The sequence below is a fragment of the Oncorhynchus tshawytscha genome, unplaced genomic scaffold, assembly GCF_018296145.1.
Source record: "Oncorhynchus tshawytscha isolate Ot180627B unplaced genomic scaffold, Otsh_v2.0 Un_scaffold_13173_pilon_pilon, whole genome shotgun sequence".
NCBI classification, from domain to species: Eukaryota; Metazoa; Chordata; class Actinopteri; order Salmoniformes; family Salmonidae; genus Oncorhynchus; species Oncorhynchus tshawytscha.
This window is the reverse complement of record NW_024609816.1, coordinates 446,082-455,000: the sequence shown is the minus strand read 5'-3', so window position 1 is coordinate 455,000 and position 8,919 is coordinate 446,082. Positions and strand designations below refer to the sequence as shown.

The 8,919-nt window shown below is 43.4% G+C and overlaps 1 protein-coding gene across 3 annotated transcripts in view; it reads left to right on the top strand.

Moving 5' to 3' along the window:
- Positions 1 to 8,919, top strand: part of tnxba (tenascin XBa) — a 32,076-nt gene that overhangs the window by 1,661 nt on the left and 21,496 nt on the right. The window contains exon 1 of one of the 3 annotated variants that reach the window (XM_042318797.1): positions 1,575 to 1,650. The exons of the other annotated variants lie outside the window; for them this stretch is intronic. The gene's annotated coding sequence lies outside the window, so the exon portion shown is untranslated. Of the gene's footprint in view, positions 1 to 1,574; positions 1,651 to 8,919 lie in introns of those variants that run through there. 3 annotated transcript variants of the gene reach the window in all.

Genomic DNA, 8,919 nt, shown 5'->3' with positions numbered 1-8,919 from the left:
TGCCAAGGCAAGGTCAGCAGTTGGCGGGTGGTCCATGTTGAGTTAGAGAGAGGAGAGACAGATTTGGAGAGAGAGAGATGTAGAGAGAGTGAGAGAGAGAGTGATGGAGAGAGGGAGAATGATGTGGATGGAGAGAGCGAGAGAGAGATGGGGAAAGAGGGCGGAGTCGCTGTTGGAAGTTGCCACCAGATGGAGGTGCTGCTGAGAACAGACCACCCAAGTGGAGCGTGTGTGAGGTTGACCCAGTTAATTTTATCACTGGAGTCATTGGCTGCATCCCATAGGGACGAGGGTGCCATTAGGGACGTAGCGATGTCTCACCCATAGGGGACATGACAGAAAAGGGGGATATTATATTGAGGCTGTAGTTTTCCAGTATGTTTCCAGTGTGTTTTCAGTGCAGGTCATTGACATAAAGGCATTGAAAATTGCCCGGGGGACATTCTGGTGTCGGGAGTGTTTTCAAGAGGCAGGGAGGTGTAAAGATCCATTGTACTGTACCATAACCACTCAGGTTTGTGCAGGTGTTGGTTTGTGGGGGGTATTGGTGTATGTTTGTGTCCATGTTGTGCTGTGTCTGTGTGTTTTTATGTGTGTCTGCATACGCAAATGTGTTTGATTGTGCAAATACGGGTGCGTGCAGGAGTGCGCACGTGAAGTGTGTGTATGTGGTTTACAAAAGGTGGGCTGGTGGGTGGTAATGTGGGTAAAAGATGCAATGCCTCCTTCATATAGCATCTGTTAGATCTGCTAGCTATTCAGTCACTTACATAACACCCCTGCAGTTCTATCCTATTACCTCCAACAGAAACGCCATTCACGCAGACAGTACTGCAGGTCTGTGGCACAAGCTCGCCGGCCAATACCTGCGGTTCATTTTCTGCTATTCAACACACAGAACATTTTGCCGTTTTAAAGCAAATTTCCTGTAATTCAAAAAACATTGCATTGCTTATGACCTGTTAATTTGCTATCTGGGGGGACCACAACCCCCCCCCTCAAACAAAAAACTTGAGTATTATTATTTTGGGGGGAGGAGAGGGGTTGTGGGCCCACACGCCTTGTGGGGGCTGTGTGTGTGTGTGTGTGCTAAATATGCAGTAGTGTTGTTGTTTCACACTCTAGCTAAACATGTTTCTGACTGAACAAGGCTCTAGTCTTAGAGACTAGAGGATGGTGTCTGGATCAGGCTTTCTTTTATTGATCGGCTGTAATATATCAGGTTTGATGATGTTGAGTAAAAAACAACACCTGTTGACTGTGAGATGTTTATGTACATGTAAGTGTAGTGTAGAGTAGCATGAACAGTATGGTCAAGTATGGGTGTATATAAGTAGGAGCAGACTTTACCCTCTTTCTAGTGGTGGTCCTTTCTCTCTCTCTCTCTCTCTTTCTCTCTCTCTCCCTCTCTCTCCCTTCCTCTCTCTCTCTCTCTTTCTCTCTCTCCCCCTCTCTCTCCCTTCCTCTCTCTCTCTCCCTTCCTCTCTCTCTCTCTTTCTCTCTCTCCCTTCTCTCTCTCTCTCTCTCTCTCTCTCTCTTTCTCTCTCTCTCTTTCCTCTTTCCTCCTCCCTCTTTCATGCCTGGGCAGAAGTCTATATGAGGTGCAAAAGACTGATACACACTAAGTCACAGGAGGGAATTATTGTCCAGGTAAGTTTCACCTTTTCCTACAAACTTATGGATGATCATGTTATTCAAACATTTTTTTAATTAATGAATGAACAATTAAAAATAACATAGAGTCAAGCATCTATAGTTAAATAAAGTCATAGGAATACTACATTTTAAATACAATGAAATATGGTCATCATCAGTGTATGTTCTTAAATCTGTGGGGTATGTGAGAAGAGAGGTCAGTGCTGAATGATCAATGATCTACATCATTCCAAGTCAGTACTAATGTTAATAGTCATGAGTTTACTAGTATTGTTCTCCAATTACAAAAGGTTAATGTACTTACTAACGAGTTGTAATCTCATTTCAGAACTTAGTTGTCCATGTAATTAGTTGAGGTACAGTACAATGGAACATCAATGCATGAATAGTGGTGAGAAGCATGGTTGTAGTCTGGGTGTTTTAGTAACGCTTTATCAGTAGCCATAAAACTGTCCCCAAAAAATTAGAAACAATCTATAAATGATTGTGAAATAATAAATCATTTATTTAACAGAGTAGTTGTGCACAACCTTCATAAATGTCATTATATTACAGATGCTCTGTATGCTCATAATGTACTAGCTACTGCATAGATATGTGTTTCCTCATTCAATTAATTCCCGAGATTTATCATCAGAGTATCGATGTCTATGTGTAAAATGCTTTCCAGATATTCCCTTGCTTGCCCAAGCGCTTTAACTGTACTGTACTGTACTAAGCATCAGTGGAGACTGCTGAGGGGAGGACGGCTCACAATAACGTGGAATGGAATACAAAATAATTGAAATCATGAGTTTGATGTATATTATTTACATTCCACCCATTTAAAAAACTGGAGGCCTCTTACACTTCAATATTGTGATCGAAAATCCTGGCGAAATGCATAGCACATAGAATAAAAAAGGTTTTACCAGATATTGTTCATCCTGATCAGACAGGTTTTTTACATGGACGATATATAGGAGCTAATATACGGCAATTACTTGAAACAATTGAACATTATGAAACATCAATGATACCAGACCTGGTCTTCATAGCAGATTTTGAAAAGGCGTTTGATAAAGTATGAATTTATAAATAAATGCCTGGGTTACTTTAATTTCCGCAAATCTCTTATAAAATGAGTTAAAGTTATGTACAGCAACCCCAGATGTAAAATAGTAAATAATGGTTACTTTTCAGAAAGTATTGAGCTTTAAGTGGAGTAAAACAAGGCTGTCCATTGTCTCCATATCTATTTATAATGGCCATTGAAATGCTAGCTATTAAAATGAGATCCAACAAGAACATCAAAGGGTTAGAAATCCAGGGGATAAAAACAGTGTCAATGCATACCGACGACTCAAGTCCACAATCTGGATCCCTGCACAGTCTCATTGAAGATCTTGATCACTTTTCTAGCCTCTCTGGACTAAAACCTAATTATGACAAGTGTACCACATTACGTATTGAAACGTAAAAAAAGACATTGTTTACACTACCTTGTAGTTTACCACTTTAATGGGCGGATGGTGAAGTAGACATACTTGGTATTCACATCTCAATTATTATTTTTTTCCCACAATCAATTTCAATAGAAAGTTAGCAAAAATAGATACAATTCTGCAACCATGTAAATACTTGTCTATTTATGGAAAAACACATTGAATAACTTTGGTTTATCACAGTTAACTTACTTACTAATGGCACTGCCTACTCTAGAAGACTCGTTTTTTAAATCATATGAGCAGAAAATATTTCATTTTATTTGGAATGCTAAGCCAGACAAAATGAAACGTGCCTATTTATATAATGAATATGAGTTGGGGGGCTAAAACAATTAAATATTAAAGCTTAAACCTCTCATTAAAAGCTTCACTCATACCTAAATTATACTAAACCCAAAATGGTTCTCCAGTAGATTATTAAGAAAGGCTCATCCTTTGTTAAAAAATTGCCTTTTTGCCTTTATACAGATTACAACTTCTAATTTCTGACTAATTGAAAATGAAATTTTGTTTAAAGTATTGGCCTTTCTTAAACAAGCCATACAAAGATGGTTACAATTTCAGTTTTATCCTCCATAAAAGATAAAGCAAATATTACAACAAATGTTATGGTTAAACTCAAACATACTGATTAATTTAAAAAAACATCTTAATGGAAAAAATGTTTAAAAATGGTATTATATTTATTCATGATATTATGAATAGAAACGGAGGAGTTATGTCACATATGCAGCTGTCGAAAATATATGCGAATATCTGCTCAATCCAAACTTACAAACAACTGATTGCAGCACTAACACAAAAATGGAGGCAAGTGGAAAACAGAAATTGAATAATGTGTCCCTGAACAAAGAGGGGGTCAAAATCAAAAGTAACAGTTTGGCCACCAGCTGCATTAAGTACTGCAGAGCATCCCCTCCTCATGGACTACACCAGATTTGCCAGTTCTTGCTGTGAGATGTTACCCCACTCTTCCACCAAGGCACCTGCAAGTTCGCTGACATTTCTGGGAGGAATGGCCCTAACCCTCACCCTCTGATCCAACATGTCCCAGACGTGCTCAATGGGATTGAGATCCAGGCTCTTCGCTGGCCATGGCAGAACACTGACATTCCTGTCTTGCAGGAAATCACGCACAGAACAAGCAGTATGGCTGGTGGCATTGTCATGCTGGAGGGTCATGTCAGGATTAGCCTGAAGGAAGGGTACCACATGAGGGAGGAAGATGTCTTCCCTGTAACGCACAGTGTTGAGATTTTTGTTTTTTTTTACGTGTTATTTCTTACATTAGTACCCCAGGTCATCTTAGGTTTCATTACATACAGTCGAGAAGAACTACTGAATATAAGATCAGCGTAAACTCACCATCAGTACGACCAAGAATATGTTTTTCGCGACGTGGATCCTGTGTTCTGCCTTACAAACAGGACAACGGAGTGGATCACATGCAGCGACCCAAAAAAACGACTCCGAAAAAGAGGGAAACGAGGCGGTCTTCTGGTCAGACTCCGGAGACGGGCACACCGTGCACCACTCCCTAGCATTCTTCTCGCCAATGTCCAGTCTCTTGACAACAAGGTTGATGAAATCCGAGCAAGGGTAGCATTCCAGAGGGACATCAGAGACTGTAACGTTCTTTGCTTCACGGAAACATGGCTCACTGGAGAGACGCTATCCGAGGCGGTGCAGCCAACGGGTTTCTCCACGCATCGCGCCGACAGAAACAAACATCTTTCTGGTAAGAAGAGGGGCGGGGGCGTATGTCTTATGGCTAACGTGACATGGTGTGATGAAAGAAACATACAGGTACTCAAATCCTTCTGTTCACCTGATTTAGAATTCCTCACAATCAAATGTAGACCGCAATATCTACCAAGAGAATTCTCTTCGATTATAATCACAGCCGTATATATCCCCCCCCAAGCAGACACATCTATGGCTCTGAACGAACTTTATTTGACTCTTTGCAAACTGGAAACGATTTATCCGGAGGCTGCATTCATTGTAGCTGGGGATTTTAACAAGGCTAATCTGAAAACAAGACTCCCTAAATTTTATCAGCATATTGATTGCGCAACCAGGGGTGGAAAGACCTTGGATCATTGTTACTCTAACGTCCGCAATGCATATAAGACCCTGCCCCGCCCCCCTTTCAGAAAAGCTGACCACGACTCCATTTTGTTGATCCCTGCCTACAGACAGAAACTAAAACAAGAGGCTCCCACGCTGAGGTCTGTCCAACGCTGGTCCGACCAAGCTGACTCCACACTCCAAGACTACTTCCATCACGTAGACTGGGACATGTTTCGTATTGCGTCAGATAACAATATTGACGAATACGCTGATTCGGTGTGCGAGTTCATTAGAACGTGCGTTGAAGATGTCGTTCCCATAGCAACGATTAAAACATTCCCTAACCAGAAACCGTGGATTGATGGCAGCATTCGTGTGAAACTGAAAGTGCGAACCACTGCTTTTAATCAGGGCAAGGTGACTGGTAACATGACCGAATACAAACAGTGCAGCTATTCCCTCCGCAAGGCTATCAAACAAGCTAAGCGTCAGTACAGAGACAAAGTAGAATCTCAATTCAACGGCTCAGACACAAGAGGCATGTGGCAGGGTCTACAGTCAATCACGGACTACAGGAAGAAATCCAGCCCAGTCACGGACCAGGATGTCTTGCTCCCAGGCAGACTAAATAACTTTTTTTGCCCGCTTTGAGGAATATACAGTGCCACTGACACGGCCTGCAATGAAAACATGCGGTCTCTCCTTCACTGCAGCCGAGGTGAGTAAGACATTTAAACGTGTTAACCCTCGCAAGGCTGCAGGCCCAGACGGCATCCCCAGCCGCGCCCTCAGAGCATGCGCAGACCAGCTGGCCGGTGTGTTTACGGACATATTCAATCAATCCCTATACCAGTCTGCTGTTCCCACATGCTTCAAGAGGGCCACCATTGTTCCTGTTCCCAAGAAAGCTAAGGTAACTGAGCTAAATGACTACCGCCCCGTAGCACTCACATCCGTCATCATGAAGTGCTTTCAGAGACTAGTCAAGGACCATATCACCTCCACCCTACCTGACACCCTAGACCCACTCCAATTTGCTTACCGCCCAAATAGGTCCACAGACGATGCAATCTCAACCACACTGCACACTGCCCTAACCCATCTGGACAAGACGAATACCTATGTGAGAATGCTGTTCATCGACTACAGCTCGGCATTCAACACCATAGTACCATCCAAGCTCGTCATCAAGCTCGAGACCCTGGGTCTCGACCCCGCCCTGTGCAACTGGGTACTGGACTTCCTGACGGGCCGCCCCCAGGTGGTGAGGGTAGGCAACAACATCTCCTCCCCGCTGATCCTCAACACTGGGGCCCCACAAGGTTGTGTTCTGAGCCCTCTCCTGTACTCCCTGTTCACCCACGACTGCGTGGCCACGCACGCCTCCAACTCAATCATCAAGTTTGCGTACGACACAACAGTGGTAGGCTTGATTACCAACAACGACGAGACGGCCTACAGGGAGGAGGTGAGGGCCCTCGGAGTGTGGTGTCAGGAAAATAACCTCACACTCAACGTCAACAAAACTAAGGAGATGATTGTGGACTTCAGGAAACAGCAGAGGGAACACCCCCCTATCCACATCGATGGAACAGTAGGGGAGAGGGTAGCAAGTTTGAAGTTCCTCGGCATACACATCACAGACAAACTGAATTGGTCCACTCACACAGACAGCATCGTGAAGAAGGCGCAGCAGCGCCTCTTCAACCTCAGGAGGCTGAAGAAATTCGGCTTGTCACCAAAAGCACTCACAAACTTCTACAGATGCACAATCGAGAGCATCCTGGCGGGCTGTATCACCGCCTGGTACGGCAACTGCTCCGCCCTCAACCGTAAGGCTCTCCAGAGGGTAGTGAGGTCTGCACAACGCATCACCGGGGGCAAACTACCTGCCCTCCAGGACACCTACACCACCCAATGTTACAGGAAGGCCATAAAGATCATCAAGGACATCAAACACCCGAGCCACTGCCTGTTCACCCCGCTATCATCCAGAAGGCGAGGTCAGTACAGGTGCATCAAAGCTGGGACCGAGAGACTGAAAAACAGCTTCTATCTCAAGGCCATCAGACTGTTAAACAGCCACCACTAACATTGAGTGGCTGCTGCCAACACACTGACAATGACACTGACTCAACTCCAGCCACTTTAATAATGGGAATTGATGGGAAATGATGTAAATATATCACTAGCCACTTTAAACAATGCTACCTTATATAATGTTACTTACCCTACATTATTCATCTCATATGCATACGTATACACTGTACTCTATATCATCGACTGCATCCTTATGTAATACATGTATCACTAGCCACTTTAACTATGCCACTTGGTTTACATACTTATCTCATATGTATATACTGTACTCGATATCATCTACTGTATCTTGCCTATGCTGCTCTGTACCATCACTCATTCATATATCCTTATGTACATATTCTTTATCCCCTTACACTGTGTATAAGACAGTAGTTTTGGAATTGTTAGTTAGATTACTTGTTGGTTATTACTGCATTGTTGGAACTAGAAGCACAAGCATTTCGCTACACTCGCATTAACATCTGCTAACCATGTGTATGTGACAATACAATTTGATTTGATTTGATTTGATTGCCTGCAACGACAACAAGCTCAGTCCGATGATGCTGTGACACACCGCCCCAGACCACGACGGACCCTCCACCTCCAAATCGATCACGCTCCAGAGTACAGGCCTCAGTGTAACGCTCACTCCTTTGGCGATAAACGTGAATCCTACCATCACCCGTGGTGAGACAAAACCGCAACTCGTCAGTGAAGAGCACTTTTTGCCAGTCCTGTCTGAAACCGTTTTTAAACCCTTTACAATGAAGATCTGTGAAGTTATTTGGATTTCTACGAATTATCTTTGAAAGACAGGGTCCTGAAAAAGGGACGTTTCTTTTTTTGCTGAGTTTATATATATGGGGCATACAACAATCTCAGCTCTGTAGATTTTGCTGCGAAGAGACAGAATCAATATATAATTTATTCTGGTATTGCCCCTATGTAGCTTGTTTCTGGTCATAGGTTCAGGAATGGTTAAAAAATAACAACATGCACTTAAAATTAATCTTACAAATAGCAGTGTTTGGCGATGTGGAAAGCCATAGTCAGTCAATAAATAATATAATAATACTCGTAGGAAAGGTTTTCATCTTTAGCTCACAATCTGTGGATACTATACAATTAGAAAGGTTAAACAGTATGTAAAACATCACAGAACAATTGAAAAATATATGGAAACCAATCGAGAGTGGTCTATGGTGATAGGTGGGATGGGCTGAGAGAGGCAGAGGGGTGGGATTAAAGAGCTGAGGTCTATGGTGATAGGTGGGATGGGCTGAGAGAGGCAGAGGGGTGGGATTAAAGAGCTGAGGTCTATGGTGAGGTGGGATGGGCTGAGGGGGTGGGATTAAAGAGCTGAGACTGGTGATAGGTGGGATGGGCTGAGAGAGGCAGAGGGGTGGGATTAAAGAGCTGGGTCTATGGTCTGAGGTCTATGGTGATAGGTGGGATGGGCTGAGAGAGGCAGAGGGGTGGGATTAAAGAGCTGAGGTCTATGGTGATAGGTGGGATGGGCTGAGAGAGGCAGAGGGGTGGGATTAAAGAGCTGAGGTCTATTGTGATAGGTGGGATGGGCTGAGAGAGGCAAGGGGTGGGATTAAAGAGCTGAGGTCTG